This window comes from Eptesicus fuscus, chromosome 3, assembly GCF_027574615.1.
Source record: "Eptesicus fuscus isolate TK198812 chromosome 3, DD_ASM_mEF_20220401, whole genome shotgun sequence".
Classification (NCBI taxonomy): Eukaryota; Metazoa; Chordata; class Mammalia; order Chiroptera; family Vespertilionidae; genus Eptesicus; species Eptesicus fuscus.
The window spans coordinates 109,723,867-109,741,085 of NC_072475.1; the positions used below are offsets into that span (position 1 = coordinate 109,723,867).

Here is a 17,219-nt window from a genome sequence, read left to right on the forward strand (position 1 = left end):
CACAGGTTTCCTGTCTGAGTCTCTTCAGCTCTCTCCTCAAAACCACAAACCTCAGTCTCTCCTCACATGACTCTAGTCCCCTTTGCCCTCCTTCTATGGGAGCCCAGGGTGAGTTGCTGTTTATGTGATTTTGTGTGTTGGCCCTTTAAGAGGGCACCTGTGTCTCTAGTGAACTTTGTTCTACCCTGCTAGACAGAATCCCCACTAATTTTCACAGCCAGATGTTATGTGAGCACCTCTTCCCAGCTATAGTGTTGTGAGCTTGGCAACCCAGCTTTGGGTAGAGACCCCACACTCTCAAGGGAACCTTTACAGCAAAATTATCCCTCCAGAATCTCAGCCATCACCCTGGGTGCTGAGCAAGCCCTGTTCCTGTCTTCACCCTTCCTCTGCCTCAATGTGGCTTCTTCTATAAATCCTTGGTTGAAAGACTTCTCTTCAGCTAGTCTTCAGTTGGTTATTCAGTTTGATTGCTCTGTATTTTAGTTGTAATTTCAGTTTGGTTCTGAGAGGAGGTGAGTGTAACATCCACCTACTTCGCCACCATCTTGCATCTTGTAGATCATTGACTGTTGTTTATTGAATTATAAAACTTGGTTGTTGGGATAATTATTTAATTGAATAATATGCTAATTGGTAATTCAACAAATTAAAATAGACGAGCCATTAAGAAGACTGAGGCAGATGGGTATATACTGATAGAAAAAATTCTTCAAATGTATTGCTAGATGAAAAATATCAAATCATAATGCAAGTGTAGATTATTCTAAGATTTGTGCTTAAAAGGAGGTGTGTGAGAGAGAACTTGATTACCAACACAGGTAAAAAGTTATTTTAAGTACTTAAGATCATGTTTATTTCAACTTCATAAATATAGCCCCTTCTCAATGACTGGTTCAAATTAGATGGTAAGTAAGTGCTTATGTGTGCTATGACTATCATCTCTAGGATGTCATTTAGGCATTTCATAACTAAAGTAGTAATAGTTATATACAAAATTAATAAATATTTTTACAAATTCTTTTTTAATTCTGAAATTTTAAGCCAGCAAAGTACTGAAACAGTAAGAAAAGGATTTAATTTACTGCATCAGACCCCCTTACTAAAATGTTGTGTAACTATTAAAAATGAGTTTTAGAGACTACATAGTAATAAATAAAATACTAATGGTAGAAAATTAAATGAAAAATGAAGTATCTAAAAATGTGTATATATATTGACTAGAATATAGTGACAAGAATTTTCATAGCAACATTATTTGTAATCACCAAAACCTACTTATGTGTTCATTCTACTACTTATAGAAAAGAGAAATGTCCTATGGCACCATCACATTTTTATTGCAATAATTTTATAATTTTCATAAGAAATATTTAATTGCAAACATTTAAAGCACAAAATAATTAGAAATCATTTCAATTGGGATTCATATGGAATAATAATAACAGCCATTTAAAAAGTCTTAAAACTGTCACAATACTTAAAAACTGCAATACAATTACACAACACAGTTTGAGCACACATGTGTTGTCTGCAGTGGAGGAAGGGACATGCCAGCACATAATATAGGTGTGTCTTTTCCCAGTAATTCATGCATAGATCTTTGCTACACTCTGGAAAACAGTACTTCAATTAGAGCAGCCTTTAGCGTCAGACATGAGTTGAGCCACCAACTGCCAGAACCTATCTGAAATAGCAGGGAAAGTGAAATGGAAAGCCTTGGTTAGAGACAGTGTCATAAAATAACGAGGAAGATGTCTACAGAATAGCAGGATGGCACTCAGAGCCACAGGAAAAGAGGCTGAGAGCTGCTCAATTGGTATAATGGCTGTACCAAGGTGAATGCATAAAAGTAACAAATCATGACATCTCATTATAGTGTCAGCCCTCAGTCAGCATGACTGACTGACACAAGCTAAAAATGAAACCAATTTAAAAAGTCACCATTGCCTTGGTCCCTGACACTTCAGAGTGGTAGCTGCTTATGGAAGGAACAGCCATGGCCTTTCACAGTCTCAATTACTTCAAATAATAAAGTGTAACTTAATAAGTAGTTAAAATATTTTGGAGAGAGGGTGGGGGCATGTGTGGGGAGGGGTGTGGGGTGGGAATGAGGGGACGAGGACAAATATGTGATACCTTAATCAATAAAGAAATTTAAAAAAAATAGTTTGGAGAGATTCCCAAATGTTGTTGGAGTAAATGGAAGTTACACTGACACACTCCTAAGACTAAACTGGAAATACAATTAAAATACAGAAAAATGACCCTGAAAAATCAATAGAAGACTAGCTGGAAAGAATGCTGATAACAAAGGACAGAAAGTAGAGATTGCATAGAGACTGGTACGAAGTATGGAGACACAAAAGGGCTGGCTGAGTTACCACAGACAGCAGCTGAAGTTTCAGAGGGATATCTCAGCTGTGGGGAATTCCCACTGAGAACTCTGGGATATAAACCCTAAGCTGAGCTCCCCAGCCAAGAGTACCAGAACTGAGAAAAGTGCCCACATAACACCTGGTTGTGAAAAGCAGCAGGGTTGCTATCTGTCAGCAAGAGATACCTGCAAATACAGGCACCGTCTTAAAGGGCCAATGCACAAAATTTCTTGTGCAGCCTTGGATTCTGGCAGGGTGGATTGGAGCTGTGTGAGGAGAGTCCAGGGTTAGGGGCTCTGGAGTTGGAGCTCAGAGGACAACCACCCAGTTTCCTGTCCTGAAACATTTCTTCACACTACTGAGGACATCTTTCTCTGGTCCAACTTTGCTATCCAGGTGGTTTTTGCATGGGGGAAAGGCAGTTGTCCCACCCTATTGGAAGAACTCTCACCACACTTTGTGGTGAATAGCCTGAGGCTAATCAAGTGTAAGTGTCAACTGAACTGTGGGTCTCTGGAAGTGTGAGTCTTTGCCTGATCTATTGGGTCCAGGGCTAGGAAAAGCAGACCTTGGTGCATATCTTATTCTTTATCAAAGGAATCCAGACCCAGTAGAGGGAGCCATAAGATAGTACTCAGGGCCAGTTACAAACAGCATCTAACATTGTTCTAGAGATTGGGAGTCATACCAGATGTACCTAATACATAGATACAAACTAAAACAGGCAGCCAAAATGGGGAGACAAAAAACAAACAAACAAAAAAACAAAAAAAAAAAAAAAAGCCACAAATGAAAAAAAAAAAAAACAAAAGAATTCTCCCGAAGAAGAGAATGAAATGGACCTAAGAAATGATCAGATATAGAGCTCAAAATAATGATGGCAAAGATGCCCAACAGAAAATATAACAACTATGAAAAAAGACTAGTCAGAAATAATGACATAGTACTAATAAAGGACACATTGGAAGGAATACACCACAGATTAGGGGAAGCCTAGGAACAGATCAGTGAATTAGAAGACAGGGTAGAAAAAAATCACTCCATCAAAGAACCAAAAAGAAAAAAAAACAATTAAAAAATAAGAACACAATTTAAGGGAACTCTGGGGCAACATAAAACATAACAATATTCACATCATAGGAGTGTCAGAAGATGAAAAAAGTGAGCAAGGAATAGAGAACCTGCTTGAAGAAATGATGGCAGAAAACTTCCCTAGCCTGGTAAAGGAAAAAGTCACGCAAGTTCAGGAGGCACAGAGAGTAACAAACAAGAAGAAACCAAACAGACCCATGCACAGAGTACATCTTAAATAAAATGCCAAAAACTTAAGACAAAAACAGAATCTTAAAGGCACAAGAGAAACACAAACTGTTACCTAAAAGGAGCTCCCATAAGGCTGACACCTGATTTCTCATCAGAAACTCTACAGGCCAGAAGGGAATGGCATGAAGTATTCAAGGTTATGAAAAGCAAGGATCTGTAACCAAGCCTACTCTATCCAGCAAGGCTTTCATTCAAAATGAAATGTAAAAAAAAAGATCTTCCTAGACAAAAAAAAAAAGGCTAAAGGAGTTCATCACCAGCAAACTACCACTGCAGAAAATGCTAATGAGAAGAAGAAATAGAGAAAGAGAAACATAGGCATAAAGAATTTAAATGGCAATAAATAAGTACCTACAAATAATAATGTTAAATGTAAATGGATTAAATGTTCCAATCAAAAGACATAGGGTAGTTGAATAGATAAAAAAACATGACCCAATTATATGCTATCTATAGGAAACCCACCTCAGAACAAAAGACTCACATAGAATAAGAGTGAAGGGGTGGAAAATTTCCATGCAAATATATTTTTTTAAAAGCTGGGGTAGCGGAGGAACCAAGATGGCGCCATAGGTTAAACACCTAACCTGCAGCCGGGCACAACAATTTCAAAAATACAACTAGAGGTCAGAACGGACATCGTCCAGAACCACAGGAAAGTTGGTGGACTGAAATGCCCACAGCGGGGGGAAGGAGAAGGCCACGGGGACAGTCGGGGAAGCCGTAAAAGCCTGAGGTATGGAGAAACGGGCGGAGACACGAGCACACGCGCCTGTGGGGAGGATGGAACCAGAGAGGAAGGGGCGGCTGATGGCCTGGCCGGCATTCACTGGCGGGAAGGAGATAAAGGCTCCGGAATGCGCTGAGCGCCAGCTCCGATTGCACTGAACCCCATTCCGGGCGAAACCCTGGGAAACTCACTCACTTTCGCAACTCTGCCGCCCCCGCAGGCCGCCCGGCCCGGGACTCTGGGGACGCCGCCGCAGCGGCGGCGCCCAGAGCCCGGCAGCCTCCCAGCACCCGTCCCCGCCGCACAGCCCCCGCGCGCCTGGTTCCGCAGGCCGTGCGCCCCGCACACCGGACGGAGGCCCGGGCGCCCTCTCCGTGCACCTCCCGGCGGCGCTAGACTTCAGTAGAGTTGACTGAATTCAAGGGATTAAGAAGTACAAATTGGGGGGACGCCGCGGCGGCGACGCCCTGAACGCGGCGATGGCGGTGCCTGGAGCTCGGCGGCCGCCCAGCACCCGTCCCCGCCGCGCGGCCCTCGCGCACCTGGTTCCGCGGGACGCGCGCGCCGCGCACCGGACGGAGGCCCGGGCGCCCTTTCCATGCACCTCCCGGCTGCGCTAGACTTCAGTAGAGTTGACTGAAATGAAGGGATTAAGAAGTACAAATTGGGAAGTTTGAAAAAGATGGCGGCGGAGGTTAAAGGCTGTTCTGTTGCCTCGCACCCAGCGAAATCGGAGGGGATGAGGTGTGGAGGCGCGTGGGTCTGGCTGGTGGTGGGGGAAAGGGGCTTTTGTTCCAAACCTAGGGGAGATTAGCTCTCCATCACCCTGAAATCCATCTTCTGGTGAACCGCGGGAGACCCAGATGCCTGCGGGGAGAGGCGGGACTCTTGCGGAGGTGCGCCCAGCAATCAGTGTTTGCTGCGCTGGAGTGCGGAACGAGGGGACTTAGATACGTGGAAGGCAGAAGGACCAGACTCACAGCCATCGCGGCTCGCCGCACCATGGCCTGTTGGCGCCCTGAGACCCCGCCCCGCCCTGGGACCCGCCCCGCACGTTTTGAAGACCTGCCCCGCAAGTCTTGCAGGCACACCTGCGCCCCAAGCAACGGCTTATGCATGTGGGTGGCCTGCCCTCTGGCAGCGGACCAGATGAACTGCTGTTCTAGTCGGACTGCTCCAGGGCCACTCAGACAGGAGGAAGAAACTACAGTTTTTGCTGTAATCCTTGCTGAGTGCCTAAGGCAGTAGCTGATCTACACCCCATTGGAGATCCAGAAACGAGGGCATCTAGTGGTCTGTGGGAGATGACACCAGATTTCAACCACGTGCATAAGGGACACATTCAACAGGAATATTCAGTGAGCGCCAAAGCTTTGCTGCACCAAGACCCGGCCCATAAACGTGTCGCCTGCACAGCAACTCTTCCTTTATAGACAAAGAGAGCCCCCCCAGTGACACCAACAACAATCAAGACTTAACTATACAAAGGAGGACCAACATGGAGGCATGGGGCGGAAGCCTGATTGTTGCCTGCCACAACAACTTTGAGACTACGACAAGAGAGCAGAGCAGACACCATCCAAGACCACCATAGGGCTGGCTGAGTGGATGCTCTACAACTAGAATAAAAGAGGGGTATGTGGGATGATGCTGATGCCGGTGACCCAAAGACCACACTTTAAGAACTACGGCTCAGGCGACACAAAAGAACTATGGCTCAGGCGACACAACGGCGGCCTGGAACGTGCTCGGCGCAGTTCCCCCGGAGGTCTCCGGCTGAGGGGACGGCTCCACTGGCAGCCAAGCACGGACAGACGAGCCCCTATGAGACATGGGGTGGGAGACTCCGCGCTTGCTGACCTCCGAGTCCGTCAAGAATCTCAACGCCCCGGAAGCGGCCAGGTGCGCATGCTCGGCGACCGGCCACCGATGCAGACCCAAGGGCCGACGCAGCGACGCCAGACCGGCCCACCGCCATGCACCGGGCGCACCGGAGCTTCGCCGAGCCGCCGCCCGACGAGTTCTGCAGCAGCCATACTGGAGCTCTGGAAGGATGGCCAGGGGAATTGCTGAGGGGGGATTGACCGGCAGGAATTGGGATCGGGAAGACGGGGCCCCGCTGAGACCCGGGTGCGGGCAGGGTTGCGCGCCTCTGGGCTCGGGTGTGGTCACACGCCTCTGGGTATAAGTGAGGCCTCACGTCCCTGGGTCTAGGTGAGGCCACATGCCCCTGGGTCCAGGTGAGGCCGGACTCCGGGTCCGGGTGAGGCCATGTGCCCCTGGACCCGGATGACGCTGGATCCCGTGCCCGGGCGAGGCCAAGCGCCCCTGGGTCTGGGAGAGCCCACACACCCCTGGGTCCAGGCGAGACCATGTGTCCCTGGATCCGGGTGAGACCTCGTGCACCTAGGCCTGGGTGAGGTCACGTGCCCCTGGGTCTGAGAGGCCAAGCGTCCCTGGGTCCGGGTGAGACCATGTGTCCCTGGATCCGGGTGAGGCCTCGTGCACCTAGGCCCGGGTGAGCCCAAGTGGCCCTGGGTCTGGGAGAGGCCAAGCGTTCCTGGGTCTGGGTGAGACCATGTGTCCCTGGATCCGGGTGAGGCCTTGTGCACCTAGGCCCGGGTGAGCCCAAGTGGCCCTGGGTCTGGGAGAGGCCAAGCGTTCCTGGGTCTGGGTGAGACCATGTGTCCCTGGATCCGGGTGAGGCCTCGTGCACCTAGGCCCGGGTGAGCCCAAGTGGCCCTGGCTCTGGGAGAGGCCAAGCGTCCCTGGGTCCGGGAGAGATCATGTGTCCCTGGATCCAGGTGAGGCCTTGTGCAACTAAGCCCGGGGGAGGCCACGTGCCCCTGGGTCTGGGAGAGGCCAAGCGTCCCTGGGTACGGGTGAAGCCAGATCCTGGGTCCGGGTGAGGCTGTGCGCCCCTGGATCCATCCGGGTGAGGCTGGGTCCCAGGCCCGGGTGAGACCACGCGCCCCTTGGGTATGGGTGAGGCCACGTGCCCCTTAGTCCGGGTGACGCCGTGCCCCTGGGTTCGGCTAAGACCAAACCAGAGGGAGTCGGACCTCCATTACCACCATTTGTCCACCATCCAGAGCTGAGGGATCAGTGCTGACATGTACACATAAGGAACAACTGGACATTGAAATTGGGTCTCAAAAGAACTGTTGGTCCAGGGGGAAGCTCGCTACAGATTGATTCATTTGCCTGTCAGCATAACTATTATTGCTCGTCTCACATTCAGTTCTTATTAGTATATATCTAGTGACATATGATCTCGCTCACTAGGGGAAATGATGAACAACATAGACTGAGGAACAAGAATAGAACCAGAAGCAAGGAGGCATCGATCGGACTATCGGGCCTCAGAGGGAGGATAGGGGAGGGTAAGGGGAGGGTGGGGGGAGGGGGAGAGTTCAACCAAAGGACCTGTATGCATGCATATAAGCCTATCCAACGGTTAAGTTCAACAGGGGATTGGGGCATGCGTGGGGAGAGGGGTGGGATGGGAATGGGGGGATGAGGACAAATATGTGACACCTTAATCAATAAAAAATTAAAAATAATAATAATAAAAATAAAAAAATAAAAAAAAATAAAAGCTGGGGTAGCAATGCTTATATCTGACAAAATAGACTTCAAAATGAAGAATATAACAAGAGACAATAAAGCTCACTATATAATGCTAATGGGATCTATCCAGGAAAAGGGTATAACCCGGGTTAACATATATGCATCCAATATAGGAACACCTAAATATATTTAAAAACATCTAGAGAACTTTAAGGGAGAGATCCTCAGAAATGCAATTATAGTAGGGGACTTTAACATCCTGCAGTCTTCACTGGATAGATCTTCCAGACAAAAAATTAAAAAAGGAAACTGATTCTAAAAGACACACTGGATCAGATTAATTTAATTCAAATTTATGAGACATTTAACCCATAAGATGCAAGATAGCAGACCCAAAGGTTTTTGAGTGTGTGGTTATGTGTGGGTTTGTTTTTTGGTGTGTGTGTGTGTGTGTGTGTGCGTGTGTGTGTGTGTGTGTGTGTGTGTGTGTATGAGTGGATTTTTTGTTCTTATTTTTTTGTTGTTTGTTTTTCTCCATTGTTTCTTTCATCTCTTTTTTCTTGCATATCTCTAATTTCTCTCTTCCCTTTGATTCTATTCCACTTGGTCTGTTCTTATTGATATTGTTAATTTTTCTTACTTTATTTTGTTTTTCTATTTTTTCATTTTGTTTTCCTATCTATACCTTAATATACCCATTATTACTATGTATTAAATTAATTATTACTTTATTTGTTTTCTGTTTCCTTTTCTCATACTATACTAATTCTTTTAGCTTCTTCCTTGCTTCCATATAGCCATTTTATCATCTTACTCTTTCTACCTTTTTCTTATATCCCCTCTAAGTCTTTGCTCATGTGTCTTGATTATTCTTTTAATTTTTTTCTTTGCTTTGCTTTCTCTTCTTTGTCCTTCTTAATCATTTCTGTTGTTGTTGTATTGAGTAGCTTAATTTTTGTGTTGGTTTTTGTTTTATCCTGTCGTGTCTTATTCTGTTCAGTCAGCACCACAACAACATTGGGGTTGAACCTCACTGGCAGTAAGTCAGAGGGGAGATCCCTCCCTCACATGGAACATCAACAATCAACTCCCAATTAAAACAGGAAAACCCAAATAAAGCACACAAGGGGCATTCCTAGAGCATTCAGCTTAGGTGAACAAAGAAACTGCACCACTCAACCCCTCAAGACACTTTCCACATAAGGCTATCCCACAAAGACTGGAAGGCATAGCAGTTCTATGTAATACAAAGAAGCAAATACAAAAAAAAAGTTAAAATGGGGAGAGAAAGAAACAATCCCCAAATGAATGAAAAGAAGGAAACTCCATAAAAAAGAACTAAATGGAGGCAAGCAACTGATCAGAAATAGAGTTAAAGTAATGGTTATAAACGGGTTTAAGTAGCTTAATGAAAAATACAAGGAACTCAGTGGGAACCATAGCAACATGAAAAAAATATATACAAACCATTAACCACAACAAGACAGAAATAAAGAATAACATATCTGACATCAAGAACACACTGGACAGAATTAAAAGAAGATTGCATGATGCAGAGGATTGAATCTGCGATATGGAAGACAAGGTAGAAATAAATACCCATTTAGAGCAGCAAAAAGAAAAAAAGAATTCAAAAGCAGGAAGATAGTTTAAGGGAGCTCTGGGACAACATGAAAAGTAACAATATTCACATCATACAAGTGCCAGAAGATGAAAAATGTGAGTAAGAAATAGCAAACCTGTTTAAAGAAATAATGACAGAAAATTTCACCAACAAGGTGAATAAAAATACCACACAAGTTAAGACCCACAGAGAGTCCCGGTCAAGATGAATCCAATGAGAGCCACACCTAGACACATCATACTTTAAATAGCAAATGTTAAAGACAAAGAATCTTAAAAGAAAAGCCCAGAGGAAGTAGAAGGAAGGAAATAATAAAGATCAGAGAGGAAATAAATGACAAAGTCGGGGTGGGGGAGGGACGGGACAGGGGGGGAGAGTACAAAACATCAATGATTCCAAGAGCTGGTTAGTTGAAAAGATAGATGAGGTTGATGAACCTCTAGCCAGTCTCATCAAGAAACAAACAAACAAAAAAGGCCTGTATAACCCGCTCGACCAAGGAAAGTCCATGGCAAGGCCTCCTGCTAGTGTTAGAAGACACCAGGATGAGAACGGTATGGAGGGTGCTGAGTTCCATTTGAACCCAGGGCCTAGAACTTGGGCTGCTGGGTGGAGGATGCGCTGGCTTCCATCTGACCCCCATGACCTCCCTTCCCCTCCCCAAAGTCTCGTCCTCCAGGCTACCCATGAATGTGACATCCATAAACCAGTTTGGCCCAGCCAAGAAATTGATTCGCCCCCTTCCACCCTCCTCAAAAATTACCAGAATGTCCCTAGAACTGAGAAAGTTGGTGATGTTGTGAAAAGACTTTTTCTGCATCAATTGATATGATCATGTGGATTTTATCTTTCAGTTTGTTTATGTGATGTATCACATTTGTTGATTTGCAGATATTGTACCAGCCTTGAATTTCCAGAATAAATCCCATTTAGTCAAGGTGTATGATCTTTTTAATGTGTTGCTAGGTGCGATTTGCTAATATTTTGTTGAGAATTTTAACATCTATATGCATCAGGAATATTGGTCTGTAACTCTGTTTCTTTGTAGTGTCTTTATCTCGTTTGGGGATTAGGGTAATACTAGCTCCATAGAAAGAATTTGGAAATGTTCCATCTGCATGTATATTTTGGAATAGTGTGAGGAGGATCAGTGTTTGTTCTCTTTTTAATGTTTGGCAAAACTCCCCTGTGAAGCCGTCTGGACTAGGGCTTTTATTTGTGGAAGATTATTATTATTATTATTATTATTACTGCTTCAATTTCATCAGTTGTTACTGGCCTATTAAAATATAAACATCATATTCACAGACCTAAAACAAACTCTCCAAAAATGTATATATAATAAAAAAGACCCTGAATAGACTCAGCAATCCTGAGAAACAAGAACAAAGTTGGAGGGATCACAATACCCAATATCAAGCTATATTACAAAGCCACTGTTCTCAAAAATGGCTGGCACAAGAACAGACATATAGACCAATGGAACAGAACAGAGAATCTAGAAATTGACCCAAGCTATTATGTTCAATTAATATTTTAAAAAGGAGGCAAGAGCATACAATGGAGTGACGACATTCACTTCAATAAATGGTGTTGGAAAAATTGGATGGATACATGCAAAAAAAATTAAAGTAGACCACCAAATTACACCATACACAAAAATAAACTCAAACTAGATATAGGACTTAAATGTAAAATGGGAAACCATAAAAATCTTAGAAGAATCCATAGGCAGCAAAATATCAGACACATCTTGTAGTAATGCATTTACTTATACAGTTCCTAGGACAATGGAAACAGGGCAGAAAATAAACACATGGGACTACATCAAAATAAAAAGCTTCTGCACAACAAAAGAAACCATCAACAAAACAACAGGAAAGTCCACTGCATGGGAGAACATATTTGCCAATGTTACATCCAATAAGGGTTTAATCTCAAAAATTTATAGGGAACTCATACAATTTAACAAAATGAAGATAAACAATCCATTCAAAAAATGAGCAAAGGACTTAAACAGATACTTTTTGGAAGTAGACATATAGAAGGCCATGAGGCTTATGAAAAAATGCTCAAAGTCACTAATCATCTGAGAGATGCTAATCAAAACATCAATGAGGTACTATCTTACACCTCTCAGAATGGCTATCATCAACAAATTAACAAAGGACAAGTGTTGGCGAGGATGTGGAGAAAAAGGAGCCCTCGTACACTGCTGTTGAGAATGCAGACTGGTGCAGCTACTGTGGGAAACAGTATGGAGTTTCCTCAAAAAATTAAAAATGGAACTCCCATTTGACCCAGTAATCTCACTTCTAGGAATAGATACCAACAAATCAGAAACTCCAATCATAAAGAATATATGCACCCCTATGTTCAAGCAGTACAAATTACAATAGCTAAGTTTTGGAAACAGCCTAAGTACCCATCAGCAGATAAGTGGATAAAAAAAAAAAAACTGTGGTACATATACACAAAGGAATACTATGCTGCTGTAAAAATAAAAGAGCTCTCATCATTTGCAACAGCATGGATGTAACTGGAGAGCATTATGCTAAGTGAAATAAGCCAGTCCAAGAAAGATAACTATCACATGATCTCACTCATTTGTGGAATATAATGAACATCATAAACTGATGACAAAAATAGATCCAGAGACATAGAAGCATCGACCAGACTGTCAAACCACAGAGGGAAGGCAGGAGAGAGGTAGGAGGAGGATAAGAGATCAACCAGGAGAAACCAAGATGGCGGCATAGGTTAAACACCTAACCTGCAGCCGGGCACAACAATTTCAAAGGCACAACTAGAGGTCAGAACGGACATCGTCCAGAACCACAGGAGAGCTGGCGGACTGAAATGCCCACAGCTGGGGGGAGGAGAAGGCCACGGGGACAATCGGGGGAGCCGTAAAAGCCTGAGGTATGGAGAAACTGGCCGAGACACGAGCACGCGCGCCTGCGGGGAGGATGGAGCTGGAGAGGAAGGGGCGGCTGACGGCCTGGCGTTCACTGGCAGGAAGGAGATAAAGGCTCCGGAGTGCGCTAAGCGCCGGCTCCGACTGCACTGAGCGCCAGTTCCAGGCGAAACCCTGGGAAGCCAGGCGCAGGCTGGGGGAATGAATCTGGGCTGTGGGGCGCAGGCACAGAGGAGCGGGGGAAGGCAGAGTTCCAGAGGCGCGCACGGGAAGGGGCGCAAAGGACGGACTGTTGCCTGCGCCACTGAACTGCCCTAGCGGGAAGGAGACAAAAGCTCAGGACCGTGCTGAACCCCATTTCCGACTGCACTGAACCCCAGTTCCGGGCGAAACCCTGGGAAGCCAGGCGCACGCTGGGGGAATGAATTTGGGCTGTGGTGGCGGAGGCACAGAGAAGCGGCGGCTCCAGACGCACGCACTGGAAGGTGCGCAGAGGACGGACTTTTGCCTGCGCCACTGGGTGGCCCTGCTGGGAAGGAGACAGGGACGCCAGACTGCGCTGATACCCAGTTCCAACTACACTGAAACCCAGTTCCAGGCGAGAATCTGGGAGTCCAGATTCATTAGGGGAGGGACTGGACTGTTTGGCAGTGGGCGAAACTCCAGGGCGCGTTTCTCTCAGAGGTGTTTGCAAGGAATACAGAGGGACACAGACGCAGGAGCCTCATAGGGCGGGGCTGACAGGAAGCCAAGGTTGTAGGCTCCACCCTGTAGCTCCGCCCCAGCCAAGCTGAGCAGAAGCTTTTTCCTGCTGAGTGCCTCAGGTAGTGGCTGACCCACACTACATTGGAGACCCAGAAACGAGGGCATCTAGTGGTTGGTGTGAGATGACACCAGATTTCAATCACTTGCATAAGGGAGGCATTCTAGAGGCAGACTCAGTGAGCGCCAAGGCATTGCTGCATCAAGACCCGGCCCACAAACATGTCTCCTGCACAGCAACTCTTCCTATATAGACAAAGAGGGTCCTCACGGCCAATTGGCCTGGAGGACAATTCCTCCCAGTGACACCAACAACAATCAAGACTTAACTGTACAAAGGAGGACCAAGATGGAGACATAGGGCGGCAGCCTGATCGTTGCCTACCACAACAATATTGAGACTACGACGGGAGAGCAGAGCAGACACCAGCCAGAAAGACTGGGGGGCTGGCTGAGCAGATGCTCTACAACTAGAATAAAAGAGAGGGGTACGCAGGATGATGCTGATGCCGGTGACCCAAAGTCCACACTTTAAGAACTATGGCTCAGGCGACACAATGGCGGCCTGGAACGTGCTCGGCGCAGTTCCCCCGGCGGTCTCCAGCTGAGGGGACGGCTCCACTCGCTGCCGAGCACGGACAGACGAGCCCCTGGGAGACATGGGGTGGGAGACTCCGTGCTTGCTGACCTCCGAGTCCTTCAAGAATCTCAATGCCCCGAAGTGGCCAGGTGCGCACGCTCAGCGACCGGCCACCGTTGCAGACCCAAGGGCCGACGCAGCGACACCGGACCAGCCCACCGCCGTGCACCGGGCACACCGGAGCCTTGCCGAGCCCGCCGCCCAACGAGTTCTGCGGCAGCCGCCCTGGAGCTCTGAGAAAATGACCGAAGGAATTGCTGAGAGGGAATTGACCAACAGGAATTGGGATCAAGAAGACGAAACCCCGCTGAGACCCGAGTCCAGGCGAGCCTGCGAGCCTCTGGGCTCAGATGTGGTCGCACGCCTCTGGGTCTAGGTGAGGCCTCACGCCCCTGGGTTTGGGTGAGGCCACGCGCCCCTGGGTCCAGGTGAAGCTGGATTCCGGGTTCGGGTGAGGCCATGTGCCCCTGGGTCCGGGCGAATCTGAACCCTGGGTCCGGGTGAGGCCGTGGGCCCCTGGATCTGGGTAAGGCTCGGTCCCGAGTCCGGGTGAGGCCGTGCGCCCCTGGATCCGGGTGAGACCACGTGACCAGGGGTCTGAGAGAGGTAACGTCCCCCTGGGTCCGGGTGAGGCTGAACCCTGGGTCCGGGTGAGGCCGTGGGCCCCTGGATCCGGGTAAGGCTGGGTCCCGAGTCCGGGTGAGGCCGTGCGCCCCTGGATCCGGGTGAGACCACGCGACCAGGGGTCTGAGAGAGGTAACGCGCCCCTGGGTCCGGGTGGCTTCGTGCACCTAGGTCCAGGTGAGGCCACGTGCCCCTGGGTCTGAGAGAGGCCACGCACCCCTAGGTCCGGGCGAGACCATGTGTCCCTGGATCCGGGTGGGGCCTCGTGCACCTAGGCCCGGGTGGGGCCACGTGCCCCTGGGTCTGGGGGAGGCCAGGCATCCCTGGGTCCGGGTGAGACCGTGTGTCCCTGGATCCGGGTGAGGCCTCGTGCCCCTTGGTCCGGGTGAGGCCGTGCCCCTGGGTCCGGCCAAGACCAAACCAGAGGGAGTCGGACCTCCGTTACCACCATTTGTCCACCATCCAGAGCTGAGGGGTCAGTGCTGACATGTACACATAAGGAACTGGTGGACATTGAAATTGGGTCTCAAAAAACTGTTGGTCCAGAAAGAAACTCACTAAGACTGATTCATTTGCCTGTCAGCATAACTATTATTGCTTGTCTCACATTCAGTTCTCATAAGTATATATCTAGTGACATATGATCTCATCTAGGGGAAATGATGAACAACATAGACTGAGGAACAAGAACAGAACCAGAAGCAAGGAGACATCGATCGGACTATCGGGCCTCAGAGGGAGGATAGGGGAGGGTGGGGGGAGGGGGAGAGTTCAACCAAAGGACTTGTATGCATGCATATGATCCTATCCAACGGTTAAGTTCAACAGGGAGTTGGGGCATGCGTGGGGAGGGGGGGATGGGAATGGGGAGATGAGGACAAATATGTGACACCTTAATCAATAAAGAAATTAAAAAAAAAAAAAAAAAAGATCAACCAAAGGACTTGATGCATGCATATAAGCATAACCAATGGACATAGACCCAGTGGGGTGCGGACCTGTGCTGGGGGTGGGAACGGGCAGGGAGAGGTCAATGGTGTGAAAGGAGACATATATAATATTTTCAAAACCAAATAATTTTTTATAAACAAAAGACTCTTGTCTTTTGAAATGGGGAACCCTAAGAAGAAGCTAAAAATCAAAAAAGAACAATTGATGAGCAAGGTTGTGGTAAACCTTGCGGACTCTAGCTTCCTGGAGGCTTGAATTGTTGCCTTGACTGTCAAGATCTGAAATTACACAGGACACATGCAGAAACATTGAAAGGACAAAGCTCTCAAGCTCTATCTGCTGATGAGCATTGACCAGAGGAAAAATATGCTCAAAAACATCCATAAGACCAACAACAATGTCTTTGAGAAGACATGGAAGGACTGGGGAATGAGTATACCTTTTCCCCTCTGTACTACGGAAGCCCACTGCCACTGGGTGACCTAGAAGGCTCTGTGCATTCGGGTTTACCAGAAGGTTCAAAAGCTGAAGAAGCAAAAAAGGGCCATATAAGAAGCAGCAGCAGCAGCAGCTGGCAAACAAGTCAGATGAATACAGAAAGCTCTTCCAAAGCTGAACCAGAGGCAATCAAGGAAACCCAATGAATTTGGGTAAAGTTTAAAAACAAAACAAGAAACATAGAAAAAGGACCAAAATAAAACCAAAAATGAAAGACATGAAGTAGCAACTGACATCACAGAAATAAAGGATTGTAAGCAAATACTATAACAATTATAAGCAAAAAACTGGACAACCTGAGAGAAATGGACAAATTCCTAGAAACATACAATCTTTCAAAACTCAATGAGGAAAAATAAAAACTGAGTAGGTTAATAACAACTGATGAAATTGAAGTAGTAATAAAAAAAATCCCAGCAGCCCTAACCAGTTTGGCTCAGTGGATAGAGTGTCGGCCTGCGGACTGAAAGGTCCCAGGTTCGATTCCAGTCAAGGGCATGTACCTTGGTTGCGGGCACATCCCCAGTGGGAGGTGTGCAGGAGGAAGCTGATTGATGTTTCTCTCTCATCTATGTTTCTAACTCTCTATCCTTCTCCCTTCCTCTCTGTAAAAAATTAATAAAATATATATTTTTTTAAAAATCCCAGCAAACAAAAGTCCTGGTCTGGACACTTTCACAAGGGAGTTTCACCAAACACTAAAAGAAGAACTAACACCTATCCTCCTCAAACTATTCTGAAAGGTTCAAGAGGAAGAAACACTTCTAAGCTTTTTGTATGAAGCCAGTATTACCCTAATCCAAAAAGCAGATAAAGACACTACAAAGAAAGAAAATTACAGACCCATATCCATGATGAATATAGATGCTAAAGTACTCATCAAAATATTAGCAAATATTATCCAGCAATATAATAAAAAGACCATACACCATGACAAAGTAAGATTTATTTCGGGGATGCAAGACTGGTATAATATTAGCAAATCAGTAAATGTGATACATCACATAATCAAATCAAAAGTTGAAAATCACATGATAATATCAATAGATGCAGGAAAAACATTCAACAAAATCCAGCACCCTTTTTAACAAAAACTCTCAGAAACTGTAGAAAGGAGGGAATAAAGGTCATATAAGAAAACCTACGGCCAACGTCATACTCAATAGCCAAAGCTAAAACCATTTCCCTTAAGAACAGGAACA

The 17,219-nt window shown here is 46.5% G+C and overlaps 1 pseudogene; it reads left to right on the plus strand.

Annotated features, from left to right (window-relative positions):
• Positions 1–10,241: 10,241 nt before the first annotated feature.
• Positions 10,242–16,163, plus strand: LOC129147611 (28S ribosomal protein S15, mitochondrial-like; annotated as a pseudogene).
• Positions 16,164–17,219: the final 1,056 nt, after the last annotated feature.